The sequence below is a fragment of the Protopterus annectens genome, chromosome 2.part1 (genome assembly GCF_019279795.1).
Source record: "Protopterus annectens isolate FY-2018-M chromosome 2.part1, PAN1.0, whole genome shotgun sequence".
Classification (NCBI taxonomy): domain Eukaryota; kingdom Metazoa; phylum Chordata; order Ceratodontiformes; family Protopteridae; genus Protopterus; species Protopterus annectens.
In genome coordinates this window covers 241741601-241762878 of record NC_056729.1, presented here as the reverse complement: position 1 = coordinate 241762878, position 21278 = coordinate 241741601, and positions in this window count along the sequence as shown.

Here is a 21278-nt window from a genome sequence, read left to right as displayed (position 1 = left end):
CTTACACTCACTTTCCTCACTTGTCTAGAGGAAAGTAGTTTTTTATTCAGGCATGTCCAAGGGTCAGCTCCCAGTGTTCTCTCCTGTCTATCTGATGAATTTGAGCATCTTGGGGCAATGTAGCAATTGATTCATGTACACAAACAACCCTCTCCTCCTACCACCCAACACCACAAAATGTGAGAGATGCACTTATCTAGCCAAACTGGAGGTAAAGCTCTCTCCAACCAAGACTGAACTTGACAGTCAAGAGGAGAAGGTAAACTTGTACCACACCACACTCATCACATAGTCCATCTAAACCTACACCACCAAAATCCACACATAGAAACACAAGAACATTCACAGAGACTCTCAGTAATAATCTGCTCAAGCAGCAGACACCTCCAAAGCAGAAACGCATGCAACCTCCACATCCCAACACAACCCAAATGACACATAGCCCACAGACTCAGTGTGCTAATAAACCACATCCCATAAGGCAAAGCAGCATACCAAGTACACTAGTCACAGGTGACTCTATAGTCAGGCACACTGATGTCTGACTCACCAGGCTAAACAAGGAGAAGGTTACTGTCAGCTACCTGTTGGGCGCCAGGATTCGCCAGATAATCCATGCACTCAAGTCACTCCACAACAAGTACAAATATGACTCTGTCATTGTCCATGTTGGTGTGAATGACCTGAGATGTACCCCTTGTGGACTGCATGAAAAGAGACATGAAAGTGCTCTCCAATCTTGTAACCCAGGCAGGTTTGACCCTAGCCATGAGTAGCATCCTGCCATTGCCCAGAATGATACCACAGTACAAGGACAAAATGATTGACTTCAACAATTGACTAAGCTTCTGGTGTCATTCTAAGGGGATCCAGCATCTGTCTGCCAGAGATGACATGGTTGACAGATCACGATGCTTTGCCAGAGATGGCCTGTACCTGTCATCCCTGGGATTCCGGATACTGTCTAAGGGTCTTGCCTCCCCTATAGTGCCTTTTTTAGGCAAGGTTCAAATGACAAATTCACCACCGTAACAGGAACATGCAAGCAAAAACTGAGGGTAATGCTACTCGATCCTAGAAGTCTAATTCTCAAAATGCACTCACTCGAGGCACTCCTTAAAATGGAGAACATCGATATCTGTGCAGTGATTGAGACATGGTTCAAAGCTCTAGAGAGCACTATTGCGTTACCAGGCTATAACTCATACCAACCTTTTCAGCCATCTAACCTGGACCAGAACACCAATGGTGGAGGTGTGTCCATATTCATTAAGGATATCCACACCTCCAGGCTAGTTACACAGCATAATGCAACTGAGGTTATCCAAGTACAACTAACTCTGGGCAAAACTGTAATCCAAATTGTAGCTTGCTACAGGTCCCCCACCATGTAGGATTCTCACTCTTTTTATCTTGATATATTGGAAAATATTAGGGTTCAACCAAACACCCTAATAATGGGCGATTTCAATTTCCTTACCATTAACTGGGAAAACTACTCATGTACCAACTCCTTCGCTCAACGCTTTCTGGAATTCATAAATTCAAATGCCCTGGATCAGCTTATCCACACCCCCACAAGGGGCAACAATATCCTAGACCTAGTCATTACCAACATGAGTGACCGGTGTTCCACACCTGAAGTCAACTCCTCACTGGTCAGATCGACCATAAGCTAATCGTCCTAGATATCCTCATCCCGCCCCCAGCCATCATTATGGAAACCATGGTAAAATATTTCTCCAAAGACAACTTCATGCTTCTTAAGCCAGAAGTGGTGAACTTCATGACACCCATGCAGTTGGACAATACAGTTACGAGTGCTGAATCATACACAAATGCACTCCATAAACACTTACTCAAGTGCATGGATAGTGCTATCCCAAACAGAACCAAGACGATATCCTCCAAAAAAGGAAGCCAATCTAGTGGTCCCCTGCCATAAACAATCTCTACAATAGAAGGAAGAAACTGTTGCAAAAGAGAGTAAAATCCCATGAGTGGAGGAGCTCCCTGTTCAGCCTCAGTAAGAAGCTGAGATCCCTTATAAAACCCTCCAAAGCTAGCTATGAAAATAAAATCACCACTGATTTTAAGGGAAACCACAAAGCATTCTGTAGCTATGTCAAGACTTGCAATGGCAACACCCAGATCTACTCTCAGTTACAGCACAAAGGCATGAAAATTACAGAACCAACTGATATTGCCAACATCCTGGCAGATAGGTTCAGTGCTAACTTTAGCCCCGTCTCACCCACTAGAGGGCCCATATCTATACGGGAAGAATGCAGAGTTTCGGTAATGACATCTATGCAGGTAAAAGCTGCATAGATGTCATTACAGAAACTCTGTAATGACATCTATGCAGGTAAAAGCTGCTCTCTCTAAAACCAATAACACAGCATCCATGGGACCAGACAACATCCCTGGCTGCATGTTACATGAACTTCAGAATGAGCTGGCTCCCCACCTAAGCACCGTGTTCAATCATAGTTTCACATCAGGCTTTGTGCCCACTGAATGACACACATCAGCAGTTATCCCACTCCACAAAGGGGGAGCCACCACTGATCCTAGGAACTATATCTCCCTACTAGCCTGATGAGCCTGATCTGCAAGGCCATGGAATGTATCTTCATGGAACTCATAAATAAAGACATTGGTAACCTCCAAATTCTGGACCCCACCCAGTTTGGGTTTGCGAAAGGCAGATCATGCCTTCTGAATCTACATGGAACTCATAAATAAAGACATTGGTAACCTCCAAATTCTGGACCCCACCCAGTTTGGGTTTGCGAAAGGCAGATCATGCCTTCTGAATCTGAGTGACTTCATTGAGGCAGTCACTAAAGCCGAAGACGAGGGTAAGGTGGTTCACACAGCCTATCTTGACCTCGTCAAGGCTTTTGACACCATCCCCCTTTCTGGAATTATAACTAAACTCACTAAACTAGGTATAAATCCCTGTATCACAAGATGGGTTGCCAACTGGCTCACTGACAGAACTCACACTGTAAAAGTTGCAGACTCCAAATCTGACTTCAAATCAGTTATAGTGGAGTCCAACAGGGTTCAGTCCTGGGACCTCTCCTGCTTGGTATCTACTTCACTGAAGTACAGGCTAACAAAGAAGGCCTCTGGCTAACAAAGTTCGCAGATGACTGCAAACTAGGAGCCATAGTCGAGTCCCCAAATGATGTGGACATCCTACAGAAGGGCCTCACTGAGACAGATGCCTGGTGTCAGAGGCATGGCCTCAAGCTCAATGCCAAAAAGTGCATTGTCATCTCCTTTGGTAAAAACTCTGTACCCATGAACTGACACATAAATGGCTGTCTACTTAATGCTGAATGTGTGATAAGAGACCTTGGGAGCCAGGTGGACAGTAGTCTCTACTTTGATAATCCCATTGCCACAGTAGTCAGGAAATTCTTCTATGTGGCACACCTCATCACAAAAGGGTTCTCATCCAGGAAAAAAAGAGGTCATTGTTCCCCTCTACTCAGCACTCATTAGACCCATTATAAAGTACAACGCCCCTTTTGGAATGTAACTCACAAGACATCTGCAGCAGCTGGAAAGGCCACAGAAGTACCTCACAAAGATGATTACTGGCCTCAAACAGATGTCCTACACTGACCGTCTCAAAAAACTCCATCTTTACTCTGTAGCATATCACCTACTCTGAGGAGATCTCTGCAATAACATATGAAGCTATGTTAAACCCAGAGTTGTTGGACATGGTACATCTAAAGAAATCCCAGTCCCTCCAAGCTACACACTCTTGGGACCTAAACCTTGTCATCACAATAAAGAGGACATGCTGGAGGGATAGATTCCTGTCCCAGAGACTTCCTATACTCTGGAACAAGCTACCCATCTATGTCAAGCAATGTTCCTCATTAGCACGCTTCAAGAAAAATCTTGATGAGTGGATGGGAAATAGGAAATACACCCCGGCGATCACTTCTGTGGCTCTGCTCAACAGGGCCACAGGAAATTAACCTTGTTGGCTAGGCATACTTAGGCCCTTGGGCCGATAACCTAGTACCTACCTATGAACATGTGCCAAGAGTACATCCAGGAACTGCCAGAGTGCCCTCTACATAGAAGATTGTTAGATGCCTAATGTGTTACCAGTCAGCCAGTGGAAAGTCCCTGTCAGAAGTATAGTGAGGGGCATATATTCCTTTGTATCCACAGGGATAGGAAGTCCATGCATCCTGCCAGTGCCACTGTCAGCCATGGATATTCGCTACGAACCTTACAATATCCCATTTCACTCTGAGCATCTCCCAGTTGTCAAAATTATAGTGAGTTGTCATCTACGTTTTTCTCCACCTTCATGGCCAGTGAGTACTGCTGGGTGTATGTTGTTTTCAGCTGGCCAAGACAAGGATATCACATTGAGAAATAGCAAGGTGAGCAGCAAACAACAGCATTATCATAGATAGCAAAGTAGATGGAAAAGGCATGATTCTGTCATTTATAACAAATCTGTATAAGGCTGATAAAAGCACAAAAGACTGACTATGAATCTCAAGTATGTGGGAGATCACTTCATTGCCATATGATGTTTTAGTTCATTTCTCCTTTGCATCTCATTATGATGTCATTTGTTTATTCTAGTTCATGGCCATCACACATTAGCAGAAATGGCCTCTACGAATTGTGGCTTTGCTGCGCTGATTTGCAAACAAGACAGATAGCCTTAATGTATTTGCACAATTACTATGAACATCACCGTCTTTGTGAAACAGAGTTGTCATTGCTTTGCCATTTAAATTTTCATATCAGTCTCCTTCCATTCCTTGCAGTTTTTATAAATCCTTATCTTCTATTTCTGTCAAAGCACAGTGCATGCTTTCTTGTAAGCTTTCTTTAAACCCCACAATTTCTGAGTATTTGCATTTCTACTTCTGAACAGTATTCCAGTCTTAATTATGTACATAACCATTAATGCCAAATGTTAAATAAGATAAGTTCTTCTACAATATTTGATAGCAATGTAACAGCAGTCAGTGAACTTTCTCCATGTTGACTATAAAAGGCAATGCTTGCTGCTGTATGTGTCATATGTATATTGCATGATCTTCATTACCTAACAAGGAATCTCTTGTGTTAGCACATATGTTTTTTTTTTCTGTTTCTTAACTGCCTCTTTGTAACACTCACAAGCCTCTTTTGAGGGGCAAGCAGAGAATATTGTCCGGTTAACTGCCTTGCTTGGAACCATACATTAGTCAAATATAGGAAGAAGGGAATTAAACTGATGCAGCTCTATATCAACTCACAACTATCCTCTCTACTAAACAACCAGGCCAAGTATATTAGCATCACAGTTACTCTGTACAAAATAATCACTGGCACTTGAGCCAGAAAAAGTTATCAGAGTATTACTAGATTACAGCAATTTCTGAAATGCAGTATTTGATATTTTCTGTAAAGTTTGGCTGTTTTGCTCATGCTACTGAATATTCTGTATAATATGTTTGTTTCCATCCTTGTTACGTAATGTATTTGTTTCCATCATTGTTACATAATGTATCTGTTATCACTTTGCATTATTTTTATCTTTGTCACAGTCATGGTTAAAAGGACCCTTATTTCAATTCATTAATTTACTAAAAAGAGTTAAGTAAACCTGTAGAAATTCACTGTAACTTCACAAAGTATTTCTGTCAAGTGTCTGGATTTAGCTATAAGCTAAGACATATTTCATCAAAAATTTGTAACACAGTTAATTGGAAAATGGTTTTGAAGTATCCTGTTTGTGTGCATAGCCATCTCCCTAAGGCTGCTATTTCAGCTATAAAGTTCTAGTATAACTGTACCCAATTCCTGTGATGTATATAAAGTCTGAAGCATGACTAAAATGCATCCCTATAATTTGTATACTTTACGTGGTGGCAACCTGGAAGAAGAATCTTATTTTCTATTTATTTGGACACACTAAAATAGTGTTTTGCCAGCAAAACTGCTCTGTAATTGAAAACAAAACATTCTCTTAGCTGTCAGGATAGTGATATAAGTCTGGAAATATATTAACTTATATGCTATGAGATGAATAACTGGAGATCTAGATGGAGCATTTTAATAGCATTTGTACAATCAGATGCATTCCCTTCATAATGCCTGATCAATCAGATGCATTCCCTTCATAATGCCTGATCGGTCAGATGCATTCCCTTAATAATGCCTGATAGTTACACAAACTAATTTTCTTCCATCAAATTCGGAACTAGGTGAAGTCCAAACCTGTCTACCTAAAGAAAACAATACATGTTCTCCTCCAAAAAGTTATATAACATATTTAGTTAGAGGTCTATAAGCATACATTGTAAGACATTTACATGAACAAACCGTCATAGCGCAAGGATAAGAAAGTTCTTGAAGGTATGTTTAGGCAAGTTAGCTTGTATGAAAAAGTTTATTTCTGAATCAGTCCATGAAGGCATGTTTTTAATTACAAGTAAACATATATTTATTTCTTGTATAAACAATTCAAAATTCATTAACATAGTAATGCTAGATTGCAGGAAAATTATGTAGGAGAATGTACTGTGTGTTTTTCTTTCCCCTGTGAAAGATGTTCTCACCAATCTATGGAATATTAGGGAAAGGAAAAAAAAATCTTTGTAGTCCTTACATGGAAGATGGCTTGGAAGAATGCAATGTTTGAATAGTTCGAAAATGAAATGTGTGTGCTTTACAGCTAAGCAGTGGTGGCTGGAGACTTCAAATCAAAGGGAGGCTGCAGGAGACAGCTGCATGGGTGGGGTCAATGGGAAGGGGTGTGGCCCAGCCAACTACAAAGGGGAGAAGCTATGCTCAAAACCACAAAAACTGTAAATTTAATTAAATACGCCGCCCTGGGTGCCAAACCGTCATTATGAGAGTCCAATCAAGACAAAATGAAGTGTAGAAGAAAAAAAATATTTCAATGCATTGGCTGCATGACAGCTTACTTAATATCTAGATGGAAACAAAAAGGTTGTGAGGCATGAAAAAATAAATTACTTTTTAAATACATTACTGGAATGCCAGTCAAAAATCAAGTATAAGAAAAACAAGCAGCACTCAACTCAAACCACTTCTCCTTGCACTGCAGTTCTAATTATAATTTATATTCAGCTTTATTAAAGTACCAAGTAACATGCTGAAAGTAGCAATCTCTGTGATATCCCCACTTGTAAAAATGTTTCTTATCCAAAAAAGACCTGCTGCCTGACAACAACTAACTAGCTCGCATTTACTGCTTTATAATGTGCTTTATAATGTGCTTCACGTTGTCATTATTTCTGCAGTATAAGTGGAACGTATCCAGTTTCCCATTAATTACATATTCATCATTCCAATTACACCTCTTTAATATGCCCATCCTACAAATACTTCTCTTACGGCTCACCTCCTCATCACTGAAACAATACTATTTGTTATATTATCTATGTAAATGCAGTCCTATCTAGACATTACTAATAAAAGCCCTCCCTTAGTAAATACGTAAGCATAACCATAACATTGCCACCAGACAACACAGACAGCATACCTTTCCTAATCCTCTCCAGTCTTCCTCTTTACTACCTAGTCTCCATCCAATTTAAACTTCAAACAAAGAACCTTGGTGCAGTTTTTGGCCAATGTTTATTTTTTTCAGTACCATATTGCTGTGAGCTTTTAATTAAACCAAAAGGACATAGACATCCATCAGATTCATCCCATCAATGTATGTATATTCACTTATAGTTCTATTTTCTATCAGCACTCATATCTCTGCTTCAACCGTATAATAACTGCCATCACCTACCAGCAGCACTACTGAGGACCAAGGATATTCGTCCATTCTTTAAATAATCATTTTCAGTACATCACTACTATAAACATGTCACCCAGTCAATAAAGTACTAAAAGTATTTTCAAACTGCACACCCATTTTATCCTGGATGCCAAATTTCCTCATGTTTTTACTAACAACCAGGATTAACTGAGACCAATCAATAAGTTAAGAACCTTAAGATGCAATAATCTTTACACTTCACTTGCTGGTTAAAAAGATCCAAAGCAGAAATTAGTAACCTGCCAAATAAAAAAAATGAAAATATTCACAAGTAGTCCTCACATTGTTACATATTTAATCCTTCATATTTTCATTTCACTTTATATCACCCCTATCCACATCTACAACCCATTTCCTACATCAAAAGAGTGATGATCCTGCTTTCTTCATCTTCCACACTCACATCTTGTAAGTTACATTTGTTCAGTGAAAGAAAATAATACTCTTACATTTTAGTCAGATATCTTCCAACATCCACTTGCATTTCGGAAAACTTCAGACACAAAGAATTAAGATTATTCAAATATGTACTTCTGCATCATCACCTATATATTTTACCAAAACTAAATAAAATACATTATTACCAAGACCACTTCAATCTCAGCCTAACACATGTCTATCTAATTCTGTAATGATATCCTAAGTTCTTCAAGCAACAACAAAAAGAAACAAAAAAAATGTGGAATTTGGCAGAATGCACTGAGTTTAGTACAAAACTCCTGAGAAGCAATGTAATATGCAAATAAGGTGCCACATGCAAGCAGTATGTCAACGTACTACAACTACTATGCGGCAAGGAGGTGCCACATGCAAGCAGTATATCAGCAGCGTACTAAAACTACTATGTGGCAAGGAGGTGCCACATGCAAGCAGTATATCAGCAGTGTACTAAAACTACTATGTGCCAAGGAGGTGCCACATGCAAGCAGTATATCAGCAGCATACTAAAACTACTATGTGGCAAGGAGGTGCCACATGCAAGCAGTATATCAGCGTACTAAAACTACTATCTGGCAAGGAAATCAACGACAGTCAGTAACCTACATTCAACAATAACTATCTGGCAAGAAATTAACATACAACAAAAAAATTAATAAAAACCCTCGTCATACATTGTAAGACAGTCACAGTATAATTTAGCATTCAATTTTATTATGCCAACATTGCTTATATGCCATAGTCAACTCGCATCACTGCAGAACACTGACAATACAAAGAGGGCCCCTGGTGTACTAGCCTATCCCAAATGGATAGCCTATGGTACTGAAGCCATGTTCTGTATAATGGTGATGCATTTTGCAATGTAACCACCCCCTTTCCCTGTTAACATGTAGTCAGCACAGTGCTGAATAACATATTAACTTAACAAAAAAAAAAAAAAGGCAGCAACAACAGTACTCATCAGGATGATGGCACAATGCCACATACTGTTAGCATGTAGACAAATAGCCCCCCCCCAAAAAACTGGAAAGTGCTTCAAACACTAATCACCTTATTCCCTAATGTATTCAAATTCCAACAGCTAAAGCAAATCTCAATTTCCATAATATCTACACCTCTGAAATTAAAATAAATGTAGGGCGGAGTTTTCTAAGTCCTAATTAGTACATACTACTACAAAAAACTGCAATAACACTGAACAAAGACCAAACTCAGAGGTGCCATCTACCCCGAACACCGAAGATGGCCACCAACTGAGAAGCATATTAAATGATGCAGGAAAATCAATAATTGCCAGACAAAGCCAGTAAAAAAGCAACTTGGTTCAGATTTAGATCCTAACTGAAGGAATTTCTGTCTGGATGTTAACACAAATAAAATCTGGAAGAAAAAATATAATGTAAAGAATAAAGGAGAGGAAAAAGCAGTGGTTGACTTTGAAGACAGAGCAAGGAAGGACATTCTGAAGTTTACAGCCAGCTCTGAAAGGTTGGAAGGGACAGACTGTATATGCATATGCATCATGAAGGTCAGTAACAGCAACTGGACTGGTATAGCACAGCAGGACATATTAAAAGAGAGGTCACATCACATTCATATCTTAAGAAGTCTTGTACAGACCAACAATTGTGAAGATACAAACATACCAACAATAGTAAATGCTGTTAAAAAAAATGTGAGACAGGAAAGTTGTGGAAATGTTGAAACAAGAGCATTTGCAGAAAATGACAAGTCAGCTTACACCAGACAGAAACTGAACACATTTAATCTGGTCATAGAGAGTGTCAGTTAGTTGGCATGAAGTACACACTGCTATTTCCTGCAGCATTCTGCATGTTGTTTTTTTTTTTTTTTTTTTTTTTCTGGGGCCTCATCTGACTCTGTAGACAGAGCCGAGTCTGGCACCTACCTTTGTTTATTTTCACTTCTTAGTGACTGCCTGTCCGTCTTCTCCTTTCTTTTCCTTTCTGACTCAGTGACTGCAGCAAGCCGAAAAAAAACAAAGTTGTTTAAGTACTTTTACTTTCAGCAATGCAACGCACCCTCCATAACACAAGACAAGAAGTACTGTTTACAGGCTACTACTACTACTGATTGTTTCTTGCTCTCTTTTCTGAGAAGAGAGCGAGAGCCAATCAGTAGCAACCCAGCCATCCACATCACGTACGTGCCTGCGGACATGGCAGTCCGAACCCCCTTCTAGTTTGCTGTGCGGTTAAACCGCATAGAATTCTGGGCATCACATGGATGCCTTCTCTTTAATCTGGACTACTTTTACAGCAGTCTAGATTCCAGACGCTAATTAAAAAAAAAAAAAAACAGAAGTCAACGAGCATATGTAGTTCAAGTTCATGGACTTTGCAAGTCGGTCAGAGTCGCTTAGGAGCACAGTGCACAACACGAACAAAGTAAACATTTTTTATTTTTTATTCAATATGTATGAATGTAATTGTCCATTTCTGATGGGAGGGCTGCAGTCCTGCAGTTCGATGGCACGAGCCACCTGCACTGCAGCTAAGATATGAAAGGTGAAGAGTTTACAGCTAGGAAATGAAAGCTGTGGGGTTATAGCTAGGAAGTGAAGGTGAGGAGGTTACAGCTAGGAAATGAAAGATATGGGGGTTACAGCTAGGAAATAAGGGTGAGGGGGGGTTACAGCTAAGAAATGAAAGGCGTGGGGGTTATAGCTAGGCAATAAAAGGTGAGGATCTTAGAGCTAGGAAATGAAAGGTGTAGGGGTTAAAGCTAAGATATGAAAGGTAAGGAGTTTACAACTAGGAAATGAAATGTGGGGGGGTTTCAGCTAGGAAATAAGGTGAGGGGGTTACAACTAAGAAATGAAAGGTGTGGGGTTATAGCAAGGAAGTGAAGGTGAGGAGGTTACAGCTAGGAAATGAAATGTATGGGGGTTACAGCTAGGCAATGAAAGGTGAAGATCTTAGAGCTAGGAAATGAAAGGTGTGGGGGTTACAGTTAGAAAATGAAATGTGAGGTGGTTACAGCTAGGAAATGAAAGGTGTGGGGTTACAGTTAGGAAATAAAAGGTGAGCTGGATACTTCTTTGTTACTTTTAGTCTATACTATGACAGGATTAAAACTGTATTAATTGTTTTGCTTTAAAACATTAATTTACTTTGTGACTGAATAAATTAATTAATGATTTTATTTCTTTATTTATGTATTTATTTGCATTTGCTTTCTGAAAAAGTCTAATTGTGCATAAACCCCTTTTCAGCAGAGACCTACAGAGAAAAGTTGCATGAAATAAAATAAAATAAAAAAATCACAAAAAGTACACACAAGATTGTGCATAGTTTTTTATTTATTTATTTATTTAACATTTGTTGACCGGGAATGTCCGACTAGGTTCCACAGAGCCTGTTTTCAGCGGAAGCCCGGGGAGAAATGCTCCCGATGCATGTCTTTGGAATGTGGGAGGAAACCAGAGTACCCGGAGGAAACCCACGCGAACACAGGGAGAACATGCAAACTCCACACAGAAGGCACCCCAGCCGAGAATCGAACCGGAGAACCTCTTGCTGTGAGGCAACCACGTTAACCGCTGCACCACTGTGCCGCCCACTGTGCCTTATAAGGAATTAAATAATACATACAGATTACTGTGATGCCAGTAATATAAAGATTACTAATCTGGTATACAAATTACAATATTTTAAAACTGCAGTCAGAGATATTACATATTATAAAAAGAAATTATAATGTACAGTAGCAGGCTGTTAGGAAAAAGATATAATGCCTAACTATGTTTGACTAGAAAATGTAGTTAAAGGTGGATGCAGGTGGTGAGAAATGTGTTAAAAGAGTCAACGCAGTAAATAAATGAGGTGTGAGGAATTCCACAATGGAATGAGATAAAGAGTTAGGGAAGATTAAGATGTGAAACGCTGAGAATGCTTAGGAGGTATAAATCATAATCATTTCTTTTCTCCCACTCTACTTTTGTACTCTACGCCTGGTCTACCTTGGTGATGTACGAATGTCATCTCCCACACTGGATTCATCTGAATGATATACTTGCTTGAAACTACATACTACTGCAGTGCACCCCCTTTCTGATCTCTCTCTCTCTCTCTCTCTCTCTCTCTCTCTGTCTTACTGGCCGAGCCTACAGAATCTAAAGAATACCCATGCCCTATCTCCAGTTGGATGTCTTAACCTCATACCCAGGATATTTTGCTTAATTTTAATGTATGTACAACCTGAAGTTTGTTTTAATTTTTGTCATCCTGTTCTTTAAAAAATGGCCCTTCATACATCACTACTTCTAACTCTAGCACCCCTCTCCTGTCTGTTTTTTTTTTTTTCAAATCTCACTTTCCAAGCCTGAACTAACCTCCTTTTGCCACAGAAGATTCCTGCAGGGACTCCCAGAAGTTCATTAAACCTTTATACTATTACAATCTCTCCATAATTAAATATTTCAGACCTTTCTCATCCTTTATTCCCAGTTTCTGTTCTGGTTTCTCTCTGTCTTTCTTTCTCCCCAGCCTACTGTCTTCCCTGTGCTTATTGCTATTTTTCTTATGCACACTCGAAATACTATTAACAGCCATTTTGCAGTCTCTTCAAATCCTCTCCTGGCAGTACTTTACATCATTAAACTTACCTCTCTGAATGTTTTTGTAGCTAGATTATAGAACAGGGCCAGGCCTCTCCATTTGCCCTAGCTATGCCCAGGCTCACTACACTTCCCTAACCTGCCCCCATTTTCACACACACCCATTATCCCTATATTTAAAGTTATGCACACAACATACCTACCTTCCCAAGCCTCCAATCACATCAATCCTATTCCATTAGCTGTCACTTAACAACTCATTTTAATTTAGCAAAGCCCCTCCTTCACTATTTCACAGCCACTGTAATACCAGTTTCTATCACCTTTTAGCAAGATAAGTAATATACCAATATCACACAATGCTACTACAACACAACACTATGTATTTTTCTCTCTACCACATACTTCTATACAATCTATCACAACCAACATATCCTCACTTTCCACTCCTCAGTCAACCCACTCACACACCCCCATTCAACCCTATATCCAACTTGACTATTACACCTTACCTGTTCAACAGTACCACTATTGAACTATTCCCTTATAAATACATCCATTCAAAGAAAACTCAGCACACATGAAACAAATTGGAGACATTCATCCCAGTCCATGCCCTCAATTTCCATCTCAACCATCACAATCCTATTCCACCCCAGTCACTACAATTATCACACACCACCTTCACAGAAGCTTAGACCTCCTTATCCTAAACATGAATATGAGAAGTATACTAAACAACGTCCCAGAATCCCATGCAACTGTTCACCAATGCTTCCCAGACTTAGCTATACTAACACAAACCTGGCTAAAACCACACATAGATGGCACTGAAATCCTAACCCCTGTGTACAGCATCCCGAGAGTTGATAGACTCCACAAAAAAGGTAGCAGTATTATTGTAATCTGCAAAGAAAACCTCAAAATAGAAAGGTTGGTTATCAACCCACCTAACCCCAATAACAGTGAAATGCTAATCACCCGTCTTCAAATAAACCACAACAAACACTTCATTATTAGAGCCATTTACATTCCCCTTGGAAACAACCCTACCATCATTGTAGACCTTCTTCACTGTTGTTCATCAACATACACTCAGGAAATCATTATAATGGGTGACTTTAACCTTGACTAGACAACTGTCTCCTCAACCAATCCCACCAACATTGTAAACCAACATGGCTTTTCCTAGTTGATCCAATCCCTCACAAGGGTGGACAAACAGAGTAATAAGCAATCAATACTGGACTGGGTTCTCACCAACAAACCCTCCCTCTACCCTCAGTATGGATGTCTCCCTGACAACTTAAGCCACCACCTACCCACTTAATTATATAGGCAGTACACCATCACCCCAAATAACATTGTCTACAAATATATTTGCAGAAAAAAATCTCAAGACTTTAATACCCTCCTATAAAACTGTAACTGGTCCCTTTAAAACACCTACCCCTAGACTCAGCCATACAATATGTCAACAAAAAATTCATCCAAATCCTAAACAGCCTCACCCCGTTAGAAAAAAATATGTATCAAATCTAAACATACACCATGGTTCACTAACAATACCATAATACTCCTGAAACTAAGAGACAAAACATGAACCCAATACCAAGAGACAAAAAAATAAGTAAATTCTCCTTAAATATCTCCAAATGCGCAACCTTAAAAAAAATAAATTAGACTTAGACAGGACAAAGAAACTTACCACACAACTATGCAAGGTAAACACCACAATAACCCACATACATTTTGGAAAACCATCAACCACTTAATAAAACCAGGTCATAGCACTACCTCAGCCCTATCCACAATAGAAACTACCATAAACATTGCATCTGAGTTCAATTTTCATTTTATCAATTTTATCATATCACTTGTAAAATTTGTCTCTGTTTCTCCACTATCCATACCTACACACACAACAGACAACCTTAACTCATTTACTATAAAACCAATCCAATCCAATATCATAAAGAAACTTCTGTTCAAACTAAAGCCATATCACTTGCAACTCACCAGCTCCTCAATGAATTCCTCAAAATAGCATCAGCCACTATCTCCTACCCCATATCCATCCTAATGAATTGATCTATAACAGAATAGTATATTCCTAAGCTGTGCAATGTCTCTTACATCATCCCTCTGTACAAGGGTGGTTCATCCACAGATTTCAAAAACTACCATCCAACAGCTATACTTCCCCTATAGCAAAAATCCTTGAAAAATGCATCCACTCACACTTGCTTGATTCCCTAACAAAAAATAACCTCCTAGCCACATCCCTGCATGGCTTCAGACCCACAGACAGTAACACTACTGCACTTGCAGGCTTTATCAACTCAGTCAACCAAATCCAAAATTCTGCACAATTTACATCCACCATCTTTCTCGATATGTCTAAAGCTTTTGATACTGTTTCACATCAGAAACTGCTCAATGAGCTAGCCTCATTAAACCTTTCCCAAACAGCCCTTCACTTTTTTCAAAGCCACCTGTCTGACAAACAACAAGCAGTAAAGTGGCAAGATGAACTCTCCCCTCTACTGCCTGTCTCTGTCGGTGTACCATAAGGGTCCGTATCAGATCACTACTATTCATCATTTACACCAACAAACTACACTCAACTTCCAAACATGCTACCTTAGTCCAATATGCAGATGACTACTCTCTTATATGCTGAGCTCACTCTTTTCCAGAACTCCTACAAACCACCCAAAAGCCTTCAACATTGAAAAATTCCTCTCTGATTCCCAACTTATACTTACCTTAACAAAAACTAAACTCATGCTCGTCACTGACAAAAAAACACTGTCTACATCTAACATCATCATTTACTCCACTAATAACACAGAAACAGAACCTGTTGAATGCGCCAAACTCCTTGGAGTTACCACCGACAACAATCTTAGATAAACATCTAGCTACTACCATCAAAAAGGTACACATCAAACAAGGCTCACTCAATAGAGTCAAATCTTTCCTCACTGACATCAACAGAAAATCCATAGCAAATACACATTTACTCTCCTCCCTTCTTTATGCCTCACCTATATTCACTAATCTTAAGAAAACAGACTTAAATAAGCTGGAATCTTGCTACAACAAAATAGCAATGGCCTTCCTAACAGATCACATCACTGCAACTCATTGCACCAACTAAAATGGCTGGAACTACCAAACTTACTAACTTTCAACCAACAAAATTTCACACATTATGTTTTTCATCATCCTAACAAATGCCCAGCTCTAAAAGACCTTATCCATCCCTAGAGTAGCAAAAGATCCCCAAGAACAACCAACAAACTTCTTCTAGAAGTAATCACATCCAACAATTACTATGGATACACCCTCATATCAAACAAGATATCTAAAATGTGGAACTCCATACCTCAAACAAATGTCAACAGCAACAGCACATTAAAGTTTAAAACACTACTGAAGGAGTACCTCACCAACAAACGGCTCTGCTCCTGTACCGACCCTGGATGATCTATCTTTCCTCTCCTAGCTCCATTTTCACCCAGTTTCTCTCACATTAGCCCTTATGAATTTCTCTAATAGCTTTTCATCTTCTCTCCTGTTTTCTATCCCACCCACTGTATCTTCCTAGACTCCACCTCACCTTTTCCCTCTCTATTATCGACAAGCTTCCGCAATTTACTATACCTGCTCTACAGTACTATTTCTACTTTATTACTAGACTTCACTGTAGTATTACACTAAAGTTCATATTATATCGACTTAGACTCACTTTGCCAGTTTTTCCCTCCCCTATCATTTCATGTTGTGTGTCTTCTCTGTTCTGTACTAGTACTGTTTATCAGCAAATACCTTGCTACCTAATTGCTAGACCCAAATGGACGTAAAATTGTTCATTCCCTTACTTATGCTGTATCTACCTGAAACATTTTGATTGCAAGTTTTTGTGAATGTGGAGCATTTCTCCAGACTTTGTAAATATACTTGACACTTTTACTAGAAATTTTATGTTTTTTGACATGTGTACCTATGCTGTATTTAATTTTCACACTTTGTTCTTGTTAATGTGGAGTTTGTTTGTTTGTTCTTGTTAATATGGAGCTTTTCTGCCCAGGCTTCCACTGAAAAGAGGCTCTTTTTCATCCCAGAGGACCATCCCATTAAACAAATGAAAAATAAATAAACTAAATAAATAGGATAGTGGCTTGCTTTCCCCGCACACCAGAGATATTTATATGAGTTAAAGGATTTGGTCAGTATATCATGAACATTCCTATTTTTCCATGATACCGAGCAGAATGTTGACATAATTGCTGAAAAAAATAATGAGATGGATGAAAAAGTGTGGAGTTGCCACAGGAGAATTAGGTTATACATATACCATCTCATATGGTAAAAAATAATGTTATGAAGAAATAGTCAGCAGCTCTATTCTTATGGATTAGCATGATGTCTTAGTGCATATGGGAAGTATAAGTAAACATACCAAGTGGAGTACCTATGCCATGGGAAAATACTGTGCTGACAAGTGGAGTAACTATGCCATGGAAAATGCTATGGTGACAAGTGGAGTACCTATGCCATGGGAGAATACTGTGCTGACAAGTGGAGTAACTATGCCATGGGAAAATGCTATGATGACAAGTGGGGTACCTATGCCATGGGAGAATACTGTGCTGACAAGTGAAGTACCTATGCCATAAGAAAATACTGCGCTGACAAGTGGAGAACCTATGCCATGGGAGAATACTGTGCTGACAAGTGGAGTACCTATGCCATAAGAAAATACTGCGCTGACAATTGGAGTACCTATGCCATGGGAGAATACTGTGCTGACAAGTGGAGTACCTATGCCATAAGAAAATACTGTGCTGACAAGTGGAGTAACTATGCCATGGCAAAATGTTATGGTGACAAGTGGAGTACCTATACCATGGGAGAATACTGTGCTGACAAGTGGAATAACTATGCCATGGGAAAATGCTATGATGATAAGTGGAGTACCTATGCCATGGGAGAATACTGCTCTGACAAGTGGAGTACCTATGCCATGGGAAAATAATGTGCTGACAAGGTACCTGGATCCTACCAGGTATGGTGTGTTGTGCTGTAGTAAAAGATAAGGGCAGTTTTTATGTGTGAGCAGTACCAAGGAGCTGAAGTATCTATTCAGACTAGTATTATTTGACTGTACGGACAAAACAAATTATGAAGGCTAGATTGCAGACCTTCTCTGCTCAAAAAAAAAAAAAAAACAAACAAAAAATACAGTATGCGACTTTTCCACCAAAAAATTATTGCAAATTTTCAGCAAGAAGTGTAGTGGGAAAGTGCTTGTAAAGAACTGATTTATATAATTTAAAACATTTGGAAATCAATGCTTTGCTGAATACTGGGGGGGAGGGGTGATGTGATGTAAGTTTCTACAAATTGGAAGTTTCAGGAAGTATGAAGTAAACATGGCAATTTCCAATTTTGATATATGACCTGTGATGCATACTTTTACAAAATGTTTTAATATCCAACTCTGGAATGGCTGGTATTGATGTGTAGAATTAATCAGGAGTATGACAAGAGCATTGCAAGGAATTGTTTAGGTGCTGTTTAACTTGTATTTTAAAGCTTGTTAATTTATTTGTTAGTATGAGATGGAGTGGAACAGAGCATTTTACTGCTACTTCATTTCTGCAGCTTAGACAGACAAAATACTAAGTAAACAATTTTTGAGTATAAATTCTCTCCAGGAACTTTGACAAGCTTTGCTGTACAGCTGTAAGTACCACCATATACAATACTGTTTTTGAATGCATTATTGACACTAATAGCTGGCATAAGTACATCAGTTCTCCAGTGTTACCTCAGGATTGATCCAGGAGTATGTGTGCTTTTTATGGTCTAGCACATGTCTCTGAGGTATTTGGTCTAATAGATTGTATTCATATTTATATTGGGGGGGTACCACAAAAGGAAGGACTAGTATTCAATCAATTATTAGATTGTGGGCAGGATTCACGAAGGCTTGCATGGAGTCTAAGAGTAGTGTAAGACTCCATGCAGCCCTCGCAATCCAGGAACAGCCCAAAATTCCGTGTAAGAGACCAGCTAAAACGTGTCTTACACGGAGTGGGCGTGGATATGCTAATCACCTCACTTGCAGCTGAAAGGCATGCAAATGAGGTAGATTAGCGATCCAGGAAGCCCAAAGCAGCCTGTGTAAGAGCCGTTTTAGCTGCAGAAATGTACTCATTTGACAACTGAGTACGTTTCTGCAAATAATACAATGGAGCCATGTCAGCTCCAAATAAAGGGTGCATATGTGTCAGGCAGCATGCCAATGGCCAAATATGTGGCCATTGGCAAGGTACCCCGATGCAAAACGGTCTGCGCTATATAAAAAATAGAATATATATTTATACTTACATATTTATGTATATAAAACATAAAAATTAAGGTTATAAACCCACAAATGTGGGTTTTATGCAATACATGGATTTACAATGCAGGGACCAGCAGACCAAAAGCAACATAGCCACCGTTTAGTGGTTGCTAAGGGGGGAAGCTGAGTCTAAGACATGTAACTATGCATTAGTAGGCAAACTGATGTAAATGAGTGTTAGGATACTGAATTCCACTGTCACATAGCAAATGAGCACATTCTGAGTAGTGTAAGAGATACACAAGGGGGAGGAATAGAGTAGGAGATAGGTGACATCACAGTGGGGAATGTCAGAAAGAAATGCAGTTAATTGGAGGTCAGTGTTACATGACAGATGTCAGACACATATCATGGAAAGAGGAATGCCACAAGATAAGCATGGGAAAGTCAAGAAATGGAAGGTGTACACTGTTGCTTACACCAAAGTTTTTTCCTGGGTGTGCATGCGCACGTGTGCGCGCCATGAGGCATGAGTAGGGCAGTGTGTGCGCGTGTAAGGCAGACTGAGCATGTGGGAGCCTGTTGGCAGACTTGTAAGACTGTTTGCGCTGGTGTGCGCGCATTTTAACCCGAATAAGAAGATTCTAAACCATGTAAGCATGTGTGCGCGCATGTAAGCCACTGTGAGCGTGTTTCTGCTGGTATGTGCGTTGCTCCCCCCTGAGGAAACAGAAAGGAAACAGGAAACAACATAATTAGTAGGAAGCTAGCAGGGAATACTGCTGGAGCTAGCATGTGAAAACAATTAGAAGCAGGCAATTACACAGGCAGAATAGTAGCCCAGCCAAGCACTTAAAACTCTGCAAACAGCAGTGCAGGATGTTTCTCTCAAGAGACACTGCAAGACAGGAGTAAGCTATTAGAAGTGAAAACTGAAAAAGCTGAACTCAGAGCAGAAATGCTAGGGGCTGCCATAGCTGTCATAAGGAGACATAGGCTACTTGCTGAGGGTGGTGACAATGCAAATGGTGCCAGACAACCCACAGTGAGGAGATGGAGAAGAGTGTACAAGCCCAGGGTCACCTACCATGGGTTATATGAGCTGGAGATAGTGGAGCGCTATAGAGTGGACAGAGACCTCCTGCAGCAAATTGTTGAGCTGTGCAGGCCACGCCTCACACACAGAACCAAAACAGGGGAACCCATCCCAGTGGAAACCAAGGTATGTGTTGGCCTAAGAATACTAGCAACAGGTACCTTCCAGAGACCAACTGGTGATATGATGGGGATATCACAGGCATCAGCCTCCAGGGTACTGCACCAGTTCCTGGATGCCATGTCAGCACATGTTGGTGATCATGTATATTTCCCCAATGCCCATGAGGTATTGGCCAGCAATATGCGTCTCTTCCAGCAAATAGCGGAATACCCTGAGGTAGTGGGTGCAATAGACTGCACGCACATACGCATCAAAGCACCAGCTGGTGAGCGGAGTAGGGCCTACATTAACCACAAGGGCTTCCCCTCCATCAACTGCCAGGTCGTGTGTAATGCCCAGGGCATAATAATGAATGTGTGTGCTGGCTGCCCTGGGAGCTACCATGATTCCCATATCTGGCATTTGACGCAGCTGTACCAGACATTTGCCAATGGGGACATCCCACATGGACACCTAGTGGGGGATGCAGGTTATGTACTGGAGCCGTGGCTGATGACACCCATCAGAAACGCACACACACCTGAACAGGAACACCATAATGAGGCACACGCACAAACACAATGTAATAGAGCGTGTGTTTGGGCTGCACAAGTCACGGTTCTAGTGTCTGGACACATCTGGTGGAGCCTTGCAGTACTCACCAACTACATGTACCCAAACTGTCATGGTATGTGCTATGCTACATAATATGATCTTGCGAAAACAGCTGCAGCAGGACCAGCATAGGGCTGGGCCAAACAGCCCCCCACCATTGCCAAGGCCATAACAGGCAGAGCGTGACTCGGAGGAGGAACAACCTGAGCCTGCCCCAGTAGGCAGAAGGAGGCGTGCCCAGTATGCCCTG